Consider the following 21,235-nt stretch of genomic DNA (forward strand, 5'->3'; position numbering starts at 1 on the left):
CACATACGCAGGAGGGAAGTTAATCAGATGAGGAGTCAGTCAGTTCCTTAAAAAACAATTTTAGCCAAAACAAGGAATGAAAAATAAACAAGCTAAAACACATAGTTTTGTGGCCAAATAAAAGAAAAATTCACACACACACACACACACACACATACACACACACACACACACACACACTGCAAAGTCAATACAAAAAGAGTTATGAGTTCCCAGAATTTCCTACTGATCAGGGCATGAAGCAGGTGAACATCAGATGTAACTTTCAGCTTTAATTAAATGCGAGAGTTTAAAATCAAACCAAGTAAGGACATCTACATGAACTCCTCCTGTCATATGTTTCTCCTTTTAAGGAAAGGATACAATTTTTACGTTACCCCTATTTCCTAATTTTGAAAAGGTAAAATGCCTTGTGTGGCTGGTGCGACCATATTGCAGAAATTCTCGGTGTGAGCAACGCACAGGATTCACCCAGGACCACCCAGCCCTCCCCTAAGTTTCTGCTTTTATTGGTCTGGGGAGTGGCCTGGGATTTTTTAAGTTCCCAGCATGATTCTTATGTGAAGACAAGGTAGAGAACCACAGTCGGACACCATTTCTCAGGCTAGTATGGCAAGTTCTCAATTTCTAGAACAGATAATGAAGCTGAGGCAACTCGGGCTTGACCGTTCTATAGGAAAATCTTGCTATGATTTCTATAACGAACATCTTTTCCTGCTTTATTTATCCCCTTTTTAAACAGCTGAATATATAAAATAACAAGCCCACCCCACGGTTGACCCCCTTGGCCAAGACAGGGAAGAGACACCGTGCAGCCCTTTACCTCCGGTTCGGGCAAGGTCTCAGCAGAAGAGCATCGGTAAGAGAGCGATGATTCATCTCTAAGAGGGGGCTGCTTGCACTTAAGGACCGACAGGGACCCTCCCCCCTTGCCATCCTGTGCCTGGGAAGCACATCTTGTGATCGCTAAATCAAAACCCTGTCTGACAAAGCTATCATGGGGGTTCTTAGTAGAGAAATTCATTCCCTATGATGCATTTGAGGAAATGATGCCAAAGAGCCCATTAGTTCAGATGAGTGTATGGGGAACCAGCATCAACACAGGACATGACAAGAAATAGTGCCCTGTATTTTATCCAGACTACCCTAATGATAAGTGGCTTGCATAAGTACTTAGGCTACCTTCCTCCACCTCCTAACTATGAAATGACCTTGTACCAAAGCTTACTCTCAGACAAAACCTCACTCTTTCAGTATGTATAATGAACACAGTGGCTCCCTTTATTATACCCACAAACAAGAGCGTGCTCTGCAAAACGATAGCAATTCTGGTGTGACTTTAATCCACGTACACCACTGCTCCTATCCTATTATCTCGTAGCATTTTATACACATTTCCATAGTTGAGCAGAGATGAATAGAAACTGTGTTCTAGAATGACACTCTAAGAAGGCAAGGACTTTCACTTTGGTCTACTGTATTCACAGCTGTGGCCTGAGTTCCGAGAACGGTGCCCAGCATACAGCTGGCACTCAATAGTTGCTGAACGAAGGGCAAGCACCTGCTATACTGAATGGTCATTGCTATTTACGGGAGCCTGTCCAGGGCGGGTGCATTTGCACCATGTTTTTTTCTTCTTCGGTTTCTGTCTTTATTCAGTTAAACCTACATCACACATCCATGATGAAAACAAATTAGGAAAAAATTCGCAGAAACAGAATGACTGGGTCAGGCACATAATGACGGACTGCAACCTCCATGAAGGCAGAGGGTTCCCAACACCCAGAGCCCAGAGCCTGCTCCCAGGTAGGGGCAGGTACTCAAATAATTACTTGCGATCTCTGTGCTCCAGAAGTTGATGTTCCAAAAGGAGAGAAAAGGCATGTAGACAAATGATCTGGCTGTGGCTGCTAACATTATAGAGAATATGTCCACGCATGCACAGACTGGTGCTCACTCATTTGCACAAAGATCTGAAAAACCACATACACCTTTTTTTGACCTTACCCAATAAAAAAAAAGGCATCACACCAGCCTTATATTTAAGAAAATTCTCTGAGGATTAAATAAACGGAACGGAAACCAGCCTGGGTTGCTAAAAAACAAACAAGCAAATATTTTATGGGATGTGTGTTTGTGTAGTGTGTTGGGGGCGGGAGTGGGGGTGGGGGGGTGGTGTTCATTTTCCCCAGACACAGAGTATGTGCCACAACGAACAGCTATCTCCACGGCTGCAAGAGATGAGAGAAACGCTAAAAATGAATAGGCAAAAATCCCAAACAAATAAAAATGCTGGCTTTTAAACCAAGGCTGGCAGCTGTTTTTCACAGCAAACAGGAAGAACAGATCGAGAGGGCAGGCCTCTAATGGGCACTGAAAAGAACAACCAACTTCTTTATCCAGATCAGCTGCCGCGTGCCAGGGAAGCGGATTCACGGCCACAGGAGGAAGGCCAGAGATGGCAGCCAAGACCTGAGACAGACACCAGCTGGGGTGCAGGGGGTGTGGGTGCCTAAAGTTTCATGACTTCATTAAGTAAATGGCTCTGTAGAGCAAACAGGTTTTCGGTTCTGGGACTAGGAAGGGCTGGGTCATCAGAGGACATGTGTCACCGTATCTCTACCTTCTGGGGCAGCCGCATCGAAGGCGAGAGGAGGATGAAGACAGAAGGAACCAGAAGACAACCAGACTGAAAGGCCCCTGAGGACCGTGGTTTCCTCAGCTCTGCTGCTCCTGCAGCACAGGGTGACCTAGCATGTACTCCAAGAACGTCCACTGAACTGAAAAGATTACAAGACATTCAAGTCACCAAGGGAAAAAAGGACGATTGTTTTGGTTAAAAACACACCCAAAAGAATCCCTAAATAATACAGGAGGAAAGACTGAAATAACACCTGGAAGGGGAGGGGGGAGGGTGACAGTGTCCTACTCGGGCTCAGGGACAGAAGCTGCGGGTCCGAAACCCTGGCTTTGGCCACTTACTAGCAGAATGACAGGAGGCTTGTTACTAACATTTCTTAGCCTGTTTGTTTCTTCATCTACAAGATGGAACTTTCGTGTCTGGGGTTGCTGTAAGGTTGAGGTTCTCAAACTACCCTCAAGCACAGCAAAACTGAAAGTGTGTGATTAAAATACTCTGTCTCATCCTATTTAGCGTGTATTTTGAACAGAGCTTTCTCCACCCCTGCGATACTGACTTGGGTAATTCTGTGTCGTGCGGGCATCCTGTGGGGGGATCTAGCAGCATCCTGGCTTCTTCTCAGGTTAACAATCCAAAACCTCTCCAAAGGAGCGACCAACACGTCCTTCCTCCAGGGAACGGATAAACACACTGTGGTACACATCTTTATGCATCCGGACAATGAAACGCTATTCAGGGCTAAAAAGAAATGAGCCAGTAAAGCTAGGAAAAGACATGGAGGAACCGTGAATGCACATTATGCTAAGTGAAAGAAGCCGCTCTGAAAAGGCTACATACATACTGTGCAATCTGACGCACGGACGTTCTGAGACGGGCAAAACTGTGGAGACAGCGAATAATAGATCAGTGGTTCCCACGGGTCTAGAAGGAGGGGGAAGGATACAAAGGTAGAGCATAGGGGATTTTCAGGGCAGCAAAACCACAGCACACACGGTGTACCTACAGTAACGCTGGATACATAGCATACATTTGTCGAAACCCATAGAAGGCACGATACAAAGCGTGAACTCTAATGGAATCTAATGGGAAGTGTTACTATTTCCGGGGCTGGGGGACAGGGGCGGTGAGGGACTATACGAAAACTCTTCATACCTTCAGCTCAATTTTTCTGTAAACCTAAAGCTGTTCTTTAAAAAAAACCAATCTAAGCATGCCTGGATGGCTCAGCTGGTAAAGTGTCCGACTTTGGCTCAGGTTATGATCTCACAGTTCGTGAGTTTGGGCCCCGCGTCTGGCTCTGCACTGACAGCTCAAGAGCCTGAAGCCTGCTTCCGATCCGCCCCCTTCTCTTTCTGCCCTTCCCCCACTTGTGCATGCTTTCTCTCTCTCTCAAACATAAATGAACATTGAAAAAAAAAATCAAAAGCAAACCTATTAATTAAAAAACAAAGTTTATGGACAAGGGCAAAAAAAAAAAAACCCATCTTCAGACATTGCTGAATGTCCCTGGGTAGGGGGCTGAAGCAAAATGACCTTTACCCCCTGAGAACCACTGATTTAGGAAAAAGTCTCCTTTTTTTGCTAAGAAAATGATTCTTAGGGGCACCTGGGTGACTCAGTCGGTTAAGTGTCCAACTCTTGGTTTCAGCTCAGGTCATGATGTCGTGGTTCGTGAGTTTGAGCCCCACATTGGGCTCTGTGCTGACAATGTGGAGCCTTCTTGGGATTCTCTCTCCCTCTCTCTCTGCCCCTCCCCTGCTCTCTCTCTCTCTCAAAAAATAAACTTTAAAAAATTAAAAAAAAAGAAGAAACTGATTCTCATGCACTGAATGTATATACTTTATGATAAAACCAAATATACTTTAATCCTTTATGGTGTTTAGAAAAGAATACCCAGGGGCGCCTGGGTGGCTCAGTTGATTGGGTGTCCGACCTTGGCTCAGGTCATCATCTCATGGTTCATGGGTTCGAGCCCTGTGTCTGGCTCTGTGCTGACGGCTCAGAGCCTGCAGCCTGCTTCAGATTCTGTCTCCGGCTCTCTCTGCCCCTCCCCTGCTTGTGCTCTGTCTCTAAAATAAATAAACATTAAAAAAAATTTTTTTTAAAAAGAAAAGAACATCTTGCATTATTATTTTTCTGTTCCAGTTCCAAGTAGAAACAAGTATCAAATCTGGTCCATTCACCCTAAAAAGAAATATCACCTCTGCTCTCAGACTAATATCAATACTAAGTATAGTGCTAATACATTAGATGAATAAAAACCATTTTAATCAGTGAACGTGATCATGCCCAACAGTCTCATGTAATGAAGGGGCGGGGCAAAAGCAACTTTCACTACTCAGCCCTTCCTGAAGCGTGACAAGCAATTTACACTTTTATAACCAATGGTCTTCTAGACACCTGCTCACCCCAGGGCTGTAACTGACAATCTTAGCTTGATCTCCACTTGTCAAATGTTTGCATGTTTTCAGTACCCTCACAGTCTATCTTCCACAGTAGCCAGAGGGACCATTTTAATAATTTTTTTAAAAGATGTTATTTTTTAAGTAATCTCTACACCGAAAGTGGGGCTCGAACTCACAACCCTGAGATCAAGATCTCATGCTCCACCAACTGAGCCAGCCAGGAGCAGAGGGATTCTTTTTTTTTTTTTTTCTTTTTTTAAGTTTTTGAGAGTGCACGTGGGGGAGGGGCAGTGATGGCGGACAGGATCTGAAGCGGACTCTACATTGACAGGCTGACAGGAGCGAGCCCGATGTGGGGCTCCAACTCACGAACCACGAGATCATGACCTAAGCCAAAGTCGACACTCAGCGGTTCAATCGACTGAGCCACCCAGCTGCCCCTATTTGTTTATTTTGAGAGACAGCACCAGTCGGGGAGGGGCAGAGAGAGAGGGAGAGAGAGAATCCCTAGCAGACTCCAGAGCTGATGCGGGGCTCGATCCCACAAAGTGTGAGATCATGACCTAAGCTGAGATCAAGGGTCAGATGCCTAACTGACTGGGCCACCCAGGTGTCCCACCGAGGGGCTCTTTTTAAAGGGAAGTCAATTCAGATTTTGTTGTTCTACTCGAGATTCTCCAGAGGCTCCCTATTCAGTCAGAATACAAGCCAAAGTCCTTACAATGGCCATAGGACCCCCCTTCCAACCTCTCTTTCCACTTCTTCCTTGGCCACAAGACCTCACTGCTTCTGGAACATGCCAGGTATGCTTCTCACTATCTTTGCATTGCCCTGCCTTCACATCTATGCGGCTAACTCCACGTTTGCTCTTGAAGCCTACCTACCCTCGTGCTCTTGTACCTCTCTCTTCTTTCCTTCTTCCTGGCACTTCGCCACCACCTGACAAACTGTATTTGCTGATTTCTTGACTATCTGTCCTCCTTGGAAAATAAGCTCAATGAGTGCACTCCTTGATCTGTGCGTGTGTGTGTTTAAAGTTTATTTGAGAGAGAAAGAGAGACAGAACGAGCAGGGGAGGGGCAGAGAGAGAATCCCAAGCAGGCTTCACATCGTCGGTCCAGAGCCCACCCGACACAGGGCTCGAACCCACAAACTGTGAGATGATGATCTGAGCCAAAATCGAGAGTTGGATGCTTAACTGACTGAGTCACCCAGGCGCCCCACCCCCACCCCTGATCTATTTTTCACTGTCCTACACATGGTGCTTAAAAAATTCCTGCTACGTTGTGGGCACCTCGTAATGATGGATTATTTCATTCATTCATATAATCAATCACCCCCATTTCATTAGTGAAGACACCAAAGACCAGATAGGTTACACTAGCCTCGAGGCACAATTAGCAAGTGATCTGCGGCTTAGGCAACCTCAAAACTCCACTGTTCAAATGGACTTGTCTGTCAGCATTTCACTGCCCCCCCCCCCCGGACACCCTAGGAGGGATCCTACCAAGAACCTCACATCCAGCAGCCCCTCTGCCACTACCACAATGCACTTTATTAGCTATCTGGGTCCCCTGGATTCACGCAGGTCTCCTCCATCATACTCGGCACTTCTCTCCAGACATCATTCCCACAAGGTCCTTTGCTTACAGTCCTAACATCATCAGAGGAAGCTATGACTTGTCACAATCAACTGGGACTCTGAGGTCAGAAACGCCTGGTTCTAGAGTCCACTCAGCCATGGACTGGTTGACTATGAAAGCTGCAACAGGAGTTAACTTCCTTAAGCCTTAGGTTTCTCCCTCGAAGGGCAGCAATGATAATTCCAACCTGTGGGGCTCTTGGGAGGAGTCAGGAGTTAGGTCTAGAAGGCCTCAGTGGCTCACTGTCCGACTCTTGATCTCAGCTCAGGTCACGATCTTGCGGTTGGTGGGCTGGTGGTGCAGAGTCCGCTTGGAATTCTCTCTCCCTCTCACTCCTCCTACTCCACTCATGCTCTCTCTCTCTCTTTCAAAATAAATAAAAAAACTTAAAAAAAAATTTAATAAAAACAAACCAAGAAGGCCTTAGTCCTGCAGGGAATCTAGCAAAGAGCAGGCACTTCCTGTGCTTTAGCTCTTATGCAGGTAGGATTATTTAGCCAGGCATTCAATTACCTTCTGTTTATACTCATCAGTGTAAACGTACATCCTAAGCGACTCCCCCTCCACCCGTCATTTGGATAATGGCTTCCTTTTTAATGCCCCTCTCCCCACATTGACAATCCCTTCAGCCTTTGATAAATGTCCTTTTTTTAAGCAACAAAATCAATTCTGAAACAAAGAGAAAACCCGTAGCCATCGTCATTCGTACAAAGCCCCCTTGAGGGTTCACGGGATCAACTGGTCAAAGGTCTGAGCCAGAGCCGGTCCTTCATCGCCTCTTAAACTTTTTACACGAGACGTGTGGGGATGGAGGCCAATAACCTTAGGGCACAGGCGCGGAAAAGACCCAGCTCTTTGCTGGAAATTAAATGAGCAGATGTAAAGATGAAAGGGAGGGGGCTGGGAAGCTATCTCCTACATATACTTAGGGTCTGCTCGTGAAGTAAATCCCAACGAGCCACATAAATGTGTTAGTGCTCCTGACGCGTCAACCATGCCACTTAACATTTCTATTCTCCATCTCGATGTTTTCTCTCCACGGTGCTTTTTCTCCTCCAATTAAACACGTAAGCCTTTCAGGGCAGCGACCCCAGAGAGAAACAAAACTAGAAACACATCGTTCACTGTGCCCAGCCGCCCTCGTTCAGGGGCCCTGACTCCACGCTCCCTTGGTCTGGAGCTCTGGTGTCCAGTGCTTTTAACCCCTTGATGCATGGGAGGTGCTTCAGTACGTGCTTGTTGATCGACTACTAAAACTGTGATTACCTGCATGTAAGCTGCACGGTGTGGGTTAAAATTTAAAGCTCCAACCGGTCCTTTCCTTTGACTACCTGTGGTTGCTCCCCTTTCTGCGTACTCGCTCCCCGTCAGCTGACACGTATCGAGGGAGGTGAAATTATTTTTTATGTCTGTCAAAAACACAGCACAGATGGTGAAAAAACTAAATCTATTGCTGAAAAGACCCCAAAAAATGACCTCTGAATTATCCGTATTTGGGATTTTCTTCCTCCCTTTCTTCCCTGATGATGTTAATTAAATTTGACTAAATCTGATTGTTTTATCAAAAGATCCTGCCCTCGCTAATTTTTTGCTTCTGATCCACAATAATTTTTAAAAGACCATGTGTACCTCACTCTGAAGGGGGTTATATTTGCATGCAGACACTGAGAGTTATAAAGGTACTACTTGATTTTATTCTCTTTGATTTACATTTTATTTACTGGGTAGTTCACTGCATCCCTCGAGTCTGCCTATATTCAGACTTCTCATTTTGATCATAACATGGGGTTGGTCAGCTGGATTTGGAGTCAAGAATCTGTTTTTATAATCCAACCAAGGGAAACACTATTATCTTATTTTGAAAGTAGGTAATTGTGAACTTCTTAGCTTATGGAATATCTTTTAGGCGTGGAATAGAATTTTGAAGCTGTGACTGGCAAATCTCCTCATTAGGATGGATAGTTGTAGGTGTTTATGATATTTCTGTAATAACTAAAGGGTTTGTGATAGCATTCTAAATTCGAGAATGCATATGCCAGGAGCAAACTGAGTTATAAATTTAAATTGTGAACATTTCTTAAATTAATTCTATGTCAGAAACCGGAGACAACTTTTGAGGGAGGAAGCGGCTTACTGCGCAAACGTGATGTCTCTCAGGTGTCGTTTTAATCCTAAAGCTTTAAAAAAATCTATTTTGTACTTTTGGAAAGGCAGCTTACTACAGTAGAGGGAGCAGGCATTTTGAAGCCAGAAATACCTGGCTTCAGGTCCAGCATCGTCGCTTTGTGACTTTGGCCTCGCGTTTTTGTTTCCGAGTCTTGTGGTCTCCTCGTTGGCAGAGTAGAGCACGGGAGCTGGACGATGCAGGTGCTCACCTCTGTTCCTCCTACCTCACAAGGCCGGCAGAAGATGAAATGAGAATTGGAAGGGAAACATTTAAATCGCTGAGCACTACACCTATGTGTACGTAACGTCTCTCCCGTGGAGGGGTGGAGAGGAAAAGGAGCTCAGCCAGGAGCCACAAGGGCTGTGCCCGGGGTATGACTCTCTCCATGCTCTGTGTAGTCGAGTGGCATGGTCAGGAAGACCGACACTTGGATGCATCTGGAAAGTGTGGACACCACAGTCACAAAGGGGGGAAGTGGAAAAACTCTACACCAACAGACACTGCCTCCAGAGGAAGCAAGGAAGAACAGATTCTGCGGGGCGCCTGGGTGGCTCAGTGGGTTAAGCGTCCCACTTCAGCTCAGGTCATGATCTCAAGGGGTTCATGGGTTCGAGCCCTGTGTCGGGCTCTGTGCTGACAACTCAGAGCCTGGGGCCTGCTTCGGATTCTGTGTCTCCCTCTCTCTCTGCCCCTCCCCTGCTCATGCTGTCTCTGTCTCTCAAAAATAAATAAATGCAAGGAAAAAAAAATTTTTTTAAAAAAAGAACAGATTCTGGTTCCTCCAAAAGCCGACTTTAACACCCGTCGATGTGAAGCTGTGCCGCCACATGAACTCATGGCCAGAACCACAAGGATGGAAGACGTGACCAAGTCAACTTCCTTGGTGTAGCTGAAAATCTCACACTCCAGTACTCCACAGGAGCCTCCCGACATACTTGCAAGGTGTTAACACGAGGGCCACCCCAAGGCTCCCAGACAACAATGAAGCAGGAGCCTTTTCCTAAATTGTAATATCCCAACTGTCCGCTTTCTATAGTGGGAGCATCCCAGGCCTGCCATCTAATAGCCGTAAGGACCCAGCATACTCTCCCTATAATTTCTCTACCTCAGTTTCCCCACCTGCAAAAAATCTGAGGATAATAATATCTGTCATAACGGGGTTTGGGGGGAGGAGAATGTTGGAATGATTACGTGGAAGAATAAATACGAAAGGACTTTATAAACTCTAATTCTCTACAAGTAAAAGAAATAACTTATTATAGGCTCAACCGATAGTATTATGGAACAGAAAATTATCAAGAGGAAGCAGATTCAATGCACTAATTAAAATTTCAAAGACCGTTTTAATTAAACAAGACGGATTAGCCTATGCAAACAACCACTTATTTTTAATAGCACAAAACCACCTCTTGACCTCTCCTTGACCCCAAGAGTCATCAAGCAAATACTAGGACAGAGGGGGGTGAAGAGTGTACAACTTCATGGTGATGAATGTGTCATGAAGTGAATTAAACCACAAAGGCAATTAAGTCATAAACGCGGCAGTGATAGAACTAGACACAAGGTTCAGAGGATCATGTGTGAAAAGATTTCATTAGCTAAACCACAAAGTCCTGCTGAAAAGCACACCAGCAATCTAGTTAAAAATGGGTCACTTTATTTATAGATTTCATCGCCAAATCACATATTCCTTGGTTTAAAAAAAAACATGTCTCTGAAAACTTTCTATGAACGGGTAGGTTAAACAGAGCAGCTGCATGCCCGTTAGAGGAAATAAGGAAATAATCTGTTTAAATTCTGCCCACACTCAAAATTTTCTTAATGGGCTCAATGCAGAAACTATCCCAGATACATATGAGCTTTACTATAAATAAACAAATTTCACGCAATGTCAACACAGTGCGTAGATTACATTTTACTACAGAACACACTGTTCTCATTTGGGGCTACAGACTAACTGTAGGGGGACAGCGTTTCCTCCCTAAGGTTCCTGTTTGGGTTCATTGTGAAGGTGGCTTATCTGTTAGACTCAGCAGGGGCTGCTACTGTCGGGGAGGAGAGTCCTTCTGTGAAGATACAGCCTTGGGCAGGCTGTGGGGAACCTGTGCAAAGGGGGAAAACTGAAGATCTGGGGAATGAAACACATTTGCTACTCAGAGACGAGTGCGGGACACCAAAATGCCAGCGGTGGTGAACGGAGTGCTGGGGTCGGGGGTGATTTTTCAAATTCTCTTGCTTCTGTTTTCCCAATGGTCACATTTTGTAAAATTAAGGAAAAATATCCATTTAGATGGAAACTTTGGAACGTGCAGACAACCTAACATTGCTAAGATAGCAATGGCCAGTTCTATCCTAGAGCCAATCTCTATGGACCCTGTGTTCTCTCTCTTCCAAGTCTTTTTTCAATGCATGTGCATTTCTTTTCATTTGTTAAACCATTATTTTAAAAGGGCAAAATAAGCAATATCTGTTAAAGGTTACTTACAATTCCAGAAAGCAACGCTATGAGGCCAGGCTATCGTAAGTCAAATTAGATTAAAATTCTATTTTCAAAGTATAAAACAAACAACTCCAGCTAACAATGGGAAGTTTTTAAAACAGTAGTAATTTAAACATGGCCCCAAAGGATTTGCTATTATTTATACATCCTCTAATGGAAGTGATCTGAACCGAGCCTGGAATGTCTATGCGCAAGTCCATCCTCACTTATTATTCCCCTTACGTCACTCAAAACGAATACCGTCCACTGTAAAGGTGGAAGTGACGTCTAAGGGAGTTGGCCACCATCACTGCAGATCCGAGCCCCTGGCCCGGGACACGGACGGTGCCTTTGAAAGGGAGCGTGGATACGACTGAGACCAAAAGGAAACCTCATCTAACAGACTTAAACAGAAGATGACATCATTAAAAGGAGGAAGAAAAAGAAAATATTTGGACTTCTGGTTTAAAAAGCAATACTGCAGGGGCACCTCGGTGGCTCAGTCACTTAAGTGTAAGACTTCTCCACGAAGTCATGACCTCACAGTTCGTGAGTTTGAGCTCCGCGTTGGGGTCTGTGCGAATAGCTCAGAGCCTGGAGACTGCTTCGGAGTCTGTGTCATCCTTTCTCTGCCCCCTTCTGCTCATGCTCTCTCAAAAATAAATGCTAAAAAAAAGCAACACTACAAGCTGCACCAGCTCCCAGAGGCCCTGACTTCGAACCTGAACATCCTCTGTGTGGGTCCTTTCCAGCCCTAAGGATACAAGTCGTCTTAGGTGGATCGTGAGGCGGTGTTTCGGTCTAGGAGGTCCCGTGTATACATGGATAGAGGTTTAAGGGCAGACAAAAGGGACACTGTAAAACACTCGCCAGTCCCTTTAAAAGATACCGCTGCATTCACGTTTCCAAGAGACCAGTACCTATAAAACACCCGGCACGGGTGCTGGCACCTGGCAATGCCACCAGTAAGTGGCGGTGAGTATCAAGTGTAAGTCTGTGCCTGTATCTATCTGTACGTCATGGCCTACCCAGAGGGCACGGGTTCCTCACCTACCAGGATGACACTACTGATCACCTCAGACCTGCTCTTCTGACTCTTCTCTTCCGACTGTTTCTTCTTAGCCACGGTGCTCAAGTTTTTCCCTAAGCCCTACGCCATTCCAGCCACCTTCCTGGGGCTACTCGGTATCAGAATTAGAGAACACAACACAAGCATGTCATACAGAGTTAGAATGGAAGAAAATGACATGTCTGTCTCTCTCTCTTTTTTTTTTTTTAATTTTTATTTATTTTTTAATTTACATCCAAGTTAGCGTATTGTGCAATAATGATTTCAGGAGTAGTATCCAAAGGGTTTTTTTCCAGTGATTTTCTTTTAATGTTTACTTATTTTTGAGAGAGAGAGAGCATGCAAGAGAGTGAGCAAGGGGCAGAGAGAGACACAGAGACTCCCAAGCAGGTTCCGTGTCACCAGCACAGAGCCCAATGGAGGGCTCAATCCCATGAACTGCAAGATCATGACCTGAGGTGAGATCAAGAGTCGGACACTTAACTGGCTGGGCCACCCAGAAGCCCCATGACTTTCTTAATCTGCACCAGTTATATAAACCTCAGGCATCGGCTTAGCCTTGCTAAGCCTTAGTTTCCTCATCTACAAAGTGGAGTTAACAGTGGCACCTATTCACTTGTTGTGGAGTGATGATTAGATGAAAACAAGTCCAAAGCGCTCAGCACAGTGGCGAGTACAAAGAAAGTGCCCAATAAAAGGTAGGCGTTACTTGGGGCGCCTGGGTGGCTCAGTCGGTTGGGCGTCCGACTTCAGCTCAGGTCATGATCTCGCGGTTTGTGGGTTTCAGGCCCTGCATCGGGCTCTGGGCTGACAGCTCGGAGCCTGGAGCCTGCTGCGGATTCTGTGTCTCCTTCTCTCTGCCCCCGCCCCCGCCCCCCTTGTGCTCTGTCTCTCTGTCTCTCAAAAATAAATGAATGTTTAAAAAAAAAAAAAAAAGAAAGAAAAGGTAGACATTACTCTAGCTCAGGCAGCCTCATGAACACCTTGCTCCCTAGGGGCTTAAAATTACCACGCTTAGGAAAATACAGATCTGCAAACAGGATGGAAACCAGGTGACCGAGGTGGATCCCTAGAAGAAGTATAAGGGCCACCTTCATTCCCACTCCGGGCAGATGTCTCCTTCCTTGCAAGAGTACCCTCTGGTGTAACGCCCTGCCTTTCTCCCGCTCCCACACTCACTTGACCCCGCGGGAGACAAAGTAACCGGCAAGGAGAGAGGAGACGCTGAGCACCACAGGGCTCAGTCACTCCCTTGCACCTCCCTCTTGGGGGTGAGCCGGTCCCTTTCTGCCCAGCCAGTGAGTCTTCCATTCCTGCAGCTCAGCACCAGGACACCCACCCACCGGCCCACAGACAGAAGCCAGGCCGACCAGCATGGGCTGCACCAGGAACGAAGGTGGGCCAACCTGGCTTCCATTAGCCTCATTTTATGACGTAGCCCCAAACGTACGCAGGGGAGAATGGACTTACTGGGCCTCCTCCAGTTCCGGCAAATGTTTCTTCCCTTTCTCATGGTTTGTGAGATTAATTTTCTCACACTGATACTGAAAAATCACAACAAAAACAAATGTTCTAGCTCACAGCCATTTTTGCAGTTTTGATTTTTTACCTCTAAACTGGGTATCAGTTACTTACAAGGAACCCTGAAGCCAAAGATCGAGAATTAACAAGGGGAAGCATGAGCTTACAAACACTCAGCTTCCCAGACACTTTTACCTTCTTTCTTGGTTGTGTATGCACGTGTGTGTGTGCTCACATGAGTGCAAGAATTAAACAAGAGTTCCAGAATGTAGGCAGAGGAAAAAGTCAGTCCAGTCTCCTAACTCTGTGCATGAGAAAACTACTCCAGAGAGGTTAAACAGGGTATTGTAGGTCACTGAGCTGGGCCAGGACACAAAAGCGTGAACAACTGGCCCAATCCCCTAAGTTTGCATATGAAGAGACAGGCCCAGCAAAGTGGACAAACTTCTCTTTCTATGCTTCTGGGGGCTATAAAGGGTTGTTATTCTGTCTTCAAATGTTCTGGGATGCTAACACCACTTGCCAAAATGCATTACCCTTCAAATGGCATGGGTCAAGTTCACATGACTTAAGGACACTGGCCTCTGCTGCTAGACCTCCGTGACTCTGAGTAGGTACCAGGACCTTTTCAGTCCTTGTGGAAAAAGAAACTGCTTCTTTTCCTTGGCAAGAATTCACAGGTGGTAATGACTGGGGACACCTTGGCCAATCCAGTTTTGCCACTGTATAGTGTGGCACCTTAATTCAACGACAGATCTTGAGGAAGTCCCTTCTCTCAGGGCCTCAGGGACTTGATTAAGTGATCACTGAAGCTCCTTCTTTGAAATAACAATACTTTATTATATTCGGAAAGCAATGGTATTCACTCTAGTACAATGTGACGTCTGTACATCAATGTCTAACTCAAATTCTACAGTGAAATATGCCTTGCTCTTTTTGACTTTGGTGTAGGTTGAACTGGTCTGTTTTTACCTTTATTTCATAAACATAAAGATATGAACTTGGTTGGTCCCGGACAGCCACACAATCGAATGATACTGCCTAAACTGTGCCCATGTGCATGTATCCTTAGCCAGCAACTCAATCTGTACATTCCAGATTCCTGCTACATCCCTTGTCTACCCAAAAGCACTATCCTGGGCATACGTGTCACGGCATTAACTAGTCTGCAGTTCTGGACCAGTGTACCCGAAACAAACTGGGAGTCACTCCAAGCAAGTAGCTATCACAGGTGTGGAATGCCAGTATGAATCCAAAGTAAGAATAAAGTCTTTGTCAATTAAACAGAAGATTACAGACAGTAAAACTAACACCGTGGGGTAAGAAAACAGCATATCGGAACAGCACTCACCTAAAGTTAAATGATCAGATGATGTCTCTCACACTTCCCTGTATTTTGTTCCTCCTGAAAGTTGCTAACCCAAAAGACACATTAGATTAAAAAACCTGGCCTCTCTCACACCTGAAATGACAGGTCAGTTATAGCATCTGAGAGAGGAAGGGAGGGAATGAGAAGGAACACACCAGGCACTTTGGCCTCTAGATGCAAGTAAACAACATCAGGTCCTCAGGAAGGCAACACTTTCGCCCCACCCCTCCCCCCCTCCCAACAAAGACAAACTTGAAGCTGATTCCAAATCAGACCTCCTACTCTGTTTTCAGGACATTCTAGGAGCAGTGGAACCCATTAAACACCACAGGGATGCAATCAGCAAAAATCCCAGCAAAGAATATTGGGAAACTGTATGAGACAAATGAATAGCTGCTTTAGCAAATAAATTAAGGGAAAAAAGGTGGGGGTGGGGGTGGGCAAAGGACACAACAATCTAAACAGACTGTAGGACTCTTATTTGAATGCAGACCTGAACAAACCAACATTCGAGACCAATGAAGAAATATAAACACGGAATATTTAATGGTATTAGGGAATTAAGTTTTTAAGTGTGAAAATAATATTGTGGGTTTTTAAAGATTTTTTTATTTACTTTGAGAGGGGCATGAGTGGGAGAGGGGGAGAGAGAGAGGGAGAGGGGGGAGAGGGAGAGGGGGGAGAGGGAGAGGGGGGAGAGGGAGAGAGAGGGAGAGAGAGGGAGAGAGGAGGAGAGAGAGGAGAGAGAGAGGAGAGAGAAGAGAAAGAGGAAGGGGGGTGGAGAATCCCAAGCAGGCTCTGTACTGTCAGCACAGAACCCAGAACCAGAGGCAGGGCTCAATCTCACCAACCGAGAGATCATGACCCTAGCTGAAATCAAGAATTGGGCGCTTAACCGACTGAGCCACCCAGTTGCCCCACGATTTTTTTTTTTATTTTTTTATTAAAAGAGCCCTTATCTTTTAGAGATACAACCTGAACTACACCATCAGTGAAATGGTGTGCCTGGGACCTGCAGAATAATCCGGTGGGGAATATCCCACCCAGGAAACTAAACTGGTGGGACAGCAATGAAACAAGAGTGGCCATAAATAATTGGTTACTGCTGAAGTTGGGTGCCGAATACAGGGGGGCTCATCATCCCCTCTGTCTTTCCTATATTTGGACGTTTTCCAGAATAAAAAGTTGTTCTGAAAAAATTATAGTCATAGGTGCAGATATACGAGTTCTGCCAAAACCATAAAGGGAGTAAAAACCAAGAAACTCCTAGGCCATTATAAAAACATATGGACAAATCCGCAAAATGAGGATACAGATAAGAGAAATGTGGCCTCTCCCACAGAATTCATTTTCTTTCTTCCTTTTCCTTTCCCCTCTCCTTTCCTTCCTCCATTTTATATTTTTGAACATTTAGCTCTGGGGCTCCTGGGTAGCCCAGTTGGTTGTGTGCCTGACTCTTGAATTCAGTTCAGGTCATAATCTCCCGGTTTGTGAGCACAAGACCCACGCCGGGCTCTGCGCAGACAGCACGGAGCTTGCTAGGGATTCCCTCTCTCCGTCCCTCCCTGGTTTGCATGCGCACTTTCTCTCAAAATAAATAAAAACATTTTTAAACATTCAGCTCTTTGCAGTTTCTAGGCTTTAAGAGTCAACCCTCCTAAATAGTCTGGTGAGCCTAATACAGTAACTGCTTCCCAAGTGGAATAAGCTCTTGAATTTCTGCTTTGCTTACTTCTGTGGCCCTCAGAGTGGTGCCTGGACCAGCAATGTGAGCATCACCCGGGTGCTTGTTGGAAATGCTAGTTCTCAGGCCCTATCCCAGACCTCCTGACTCAGAAGCTCTGGGGGTGGGGGCCCGCAGAGTGTTCTAATGGGACTTGCAGGTGATTCTGATGCACACCAACATTTGGGAAGCACTGGCATATTCCATCTATTTGAAAAAGGCCTTTCTTTCAAGTTAAAATTGGATGGACCTGGAATGAGAATCACCAACTTACAAAGAAGCAAACTGAGGTGGGGGGCAGGGCTGAGTACCACACAGGTGTCAAGCTGACAGTGGCGGCAGCCTCCAGATCAATTCTAAGTAAATCTGGTGGGTCCCCATAATAAAATCCCGCGTTCACACCCATCCATTGCCACCTTCAACAAAAATGAAATGAAGTAACCTTAAAATGAACAATGTTAAAAGGTCCTCTGCCTTTCTTCACCTTTGCTGCCCTGCTCTCAATGAGATCACATATACATTTAACCCTCCTTCCAAATCCCCTTGCCTTAGAAAGGAAATTGCTATTTTCCTCTGCCCCACCGGCCTGGAGAAGAACCCGGTTTCAAAGTAACACCTTCATGGCAATTTACTGCAGGTTATCTGCAGAGTAGCCGTGGCCTGTGGTCTTCTCAAGTTACAGTTATATTGCCCAACTGATGGGGCTGCCATTTGAAAACGGGAACCTCTGTGAGGTGGCAGAACACATAGGTCCTCACAGAAGACCAGAGGTTTCAGTTAAAGAAAAAAAAAAAAATTAACATCACTGCCTAAAACCATCGGCCCCAGAATATCCAAAGCTTATGAATCTTTACCTTAAACACCGTCTACTTTCTGAGTAAAATAAACAGCTCGAGACTCAACGCTATCAGCTCTGGACATTTAATAGTCCCCGTAGAGGGCAGGGGGCAGGGATCCGCCAAAGGGACGACGGCTCCCTCTGCACTTACCGCCACTCTTCGCCGCACCCGCTTCAGCACAGCCCCGCGGACTGCTGGCTTCCCTCGCACTCGCTTTCTGCGGTCCACACCTCGGTTGGCAGGCAGCCCACCAACCCCTAAGGCAGTGGGACAGGAAGTCCATTTGGAAATAAAAGTACTGCCTATAAATGAGCATCATCAATGAAGGGTTAGAGTGAGTCACCCTCAATGGCGCCTCAAATTGGTCAGAAAAGGCCGGTGTTCAGAAAAGAGTCATTTGCAAAGCGATGTCTCCGGGTCAAACAGGTAAGTCTGCTCCCCACACTCAAACTCCACGCACTCGCTGTACTGAGTGTGCAAGGCGTTCACATTGTGACAACCTTGACTTGATTTTTTTAACCTGCATGTCCCTTAAAAAAATTTTTTTTAACGTTTATTTTTGAGAGGAGAGAGAGAGAGAAAGAGAGAGAGACACACACATACACACACCGAGTGGAAGCGGGGGAGGAATACAGAGAGGGAGACACAGAATCTGAAGCAGGCTTCAGGCTCCGAGCTGTCAGCACAGAGCCCGACACGGAGCTCGAACTCACGGACTGTGCAATCATGACACGGCTCATGACTGAGCCGAAGTCAGATGCTTCACCGACTGAGCCTCCCAGGTGCCCCTCCGTGTCACTTTTTAGGAGGCTCTCCAAACACTTTCAAAAGATAAAGTGGAAGACAAAGGGCAAGGAGATGGAACATTTGCGAAGCTCCAGCTATATTGCCAGGCCTGGTGCTGAGCTCTAATTTAATTAATCTTTGCAATACTCTGCAGTGGCAATCATGATCCCCAGTTTACAGATGAGAGAACTGAGGTTGGCAGGGGTGAACAATGGCCTGGCAACTACCTGTTTCTACCCTAATTGTGCAATGGCAAGGCGGAGGGCTGCAAATATTAAGCGGTATGCCCAGGGTAACAGAGCTAATACCCATGCGACGAACCACACACACACAGGCCTGCACAGAACCAGTGCCGGGCCAGCTCTCTGAGCTACAGCATACCACGCTTGCTGTGACATCGGTGAGGCTGGGACCTGCGCAAACCGATCCAATCAGAATGGAATTGCATAGAGCAAAACAGTCTCAACACTGGAAATGTGCTCTGCACATTGCCAACCAAAGGGAGCTGGGCCACAGATGATACCAAACGTGAACAATCAAAGGCTGGTTTAGATGTGGTCAGATATGCAGACAAATGTTTCAGCCACAGCAGATCAACTAAGTAGATTCTGTTCAGGCCAAGAACTAACATCCTCTTGCTTACTCTGAACTTGTACACTTGAGAACGAGAGACAGACCACCTGGGTTCAAACCCAGGTCTTCCACAAGCTGGCTGGGTGACCTCTGAGACTAGGCTTCTGACTGGAAACAGGTAATAAGTTACGTCTACCTCCAACGCAGTTTCTTTATGAGGATCAGAGGAGCAAATGTGTGAAGAATGTCTATAAACCATAAAGCACAACACAAATGGAAAGAATATTATATCTCAGCTGGACAGGTAGAGAGTTTTATAGGGGAGTGCTGAGCAGCCCCTAATCATGCTAGAGGCCCAAGGAGGTCATTCCAGGATTTTAAAAAAGCAGCAATAAAACCAAAAAATGCCTGTGAATAATCCACAAGATGGCTACTCCCTTTGCATATAAGCAAGACAGATCATGTAAAATAATTATCATGCCTTGTCCGGGATCTGAGTTGAGATCATGCAAACTGGGGTCGCATGAGGTAAGAGCCAGGAACTGGGGTTTAAGGCAGGGCGGCAAGTCTCAAAACCAAACTGCCCACAAATCATGTTCATAATGGAGACAGCTGCATACAAGTGGGAAGATGAATCCTACAAGGTGAGCAGAGCCCAAGCAAGAGGCTCTTCCTCTCCTTTCTCTAAGAGGAGAGGCCACTCTAGGTGAAGTCAAGCTCATTGACAGGTCACCCTGTGCTCCCCAGTCCCATGTTCCCATGAAGTCCACAAGGAAACGCGTCCAGCAGCAGGGCTCCCACTTCCCAAGTCCGGCGGGACAGAGAGACATGCCTCTTGCCAACAGCTGGCCTACCAGAATGGTTTTCAACAGTCTCCTCCTCTGAGGTTCATGCAACCACCTCTTCCTCCTGGGCTCCAGGTCACTAATCTTTCAATGACTCGGCCATCTGACTGCATCCCAACATCATTCTTGGCAATGTCACTGTCCACGTGGGGAACATTCAACCCTGACTTCCTCCAGTTCTCTACTGCACTGACCTTTGTCTCCTCTCCACCTCAAGGCCCTTCTGATGAAGCCTTGAGACAGACACTGCTGCCTGTCTGCCCCAACACACATTCTCCTTTTCTCCAGAGTATCAGGGTCCCAGTTTTTAGCAGGATATTTTGCCACTGGGCATAAAAGAATCCATTTCCCAATCTTTCTTGCAGCCAGGTTAGCCAGTATGTTGTAAGGTTGTGTGGGTTATGGAAGAGGATGGATTCATTTGAGGGCTCAATTTTGTCTTTCTTAGTATCTACATCTCAGAAGTGACAGCCGGAGCTCCAAGCATCTATCTTGAGCTAAGACGTGACCTTGTGGACAAAATCCATGTGCTGAGGAAGGTGGGGTTGAAAAAGAAGCCTAAACCCCTGATTCCAGGCCTATGTCCAAACTCTTTTTAGGTGAGAGAGAAATAAATGATCATATGGAAGTCTCTTTTTTCCCCCTGTGTAATATGCAGATCAACCTTATCCCAACTATTACAGGCCAATGAACAACTAATGGCAAACAGTGAAACGGACAGGTGAGTGGTCGCCAACATGGCTATTCATTAAGAAGGGTCAAAAGATAACAAAGACCAACATTTCCTCACCTTTTGCCAGGATACCCTACTGAATATTCCAGGCCCTACCATCATCTGGTACATTACATACCTTGAGATTTAATCCTATTTTGCCTTTAATTTCACATTTCTCACTTTTTCTTTTAAATCTCCATAGTCGTCTATACTTTAACATTTTAGGAAAAGTACCATAAATATGTTAAAGAGAAAAACATCGATCTTGAAAAATGTGCACAAACTGTGGGTTTCTTCTCACGTAGAATTCAGAAGATTTGTACCCAAGCAAGTGCAGGCACATTTTATTCTTTACTCCCCCACCCCTACACATCACTACGTGCTAACAGCATACAGCCAAAATGGTCACAATACCCTCCTTCTCAGCCAAAATCTAGCAAGAGGGAATGGCCCTTGCAGG

The 21,235-nt window shown here is 45.8% G+C and overlaps 1 protein-coding gene across 4 annotated transcripts in view; it reads right to left on the reverse strand.

Moving 5' to 3' along the window:
- ASAP1 (ArfGAP with SH3 domain, ankyrin repeat and PH domain 1) overlaps positions 1-21,235 on the reverse strand; it is a 311,003-nt gene that overhangs the window by 207,807 nt on the left and 81,961 nt on the right. The gene's annotated exons all lie outside the window — the stretch shown is intronic.

Source organism: Panthera leo, chromosome F2 (assembly GCF_018350215.1).
Source record: "Panthera leo isolate Ple1 chromosome F2, P.leo_Ple1_pat1.1, whole genome shotgun sequence".
Lineage (NCBI taxonomy): Eukaryota > Metazoa > Chordata > Mammalia > Carnivora > Felidae > Panthera > Panthera leo.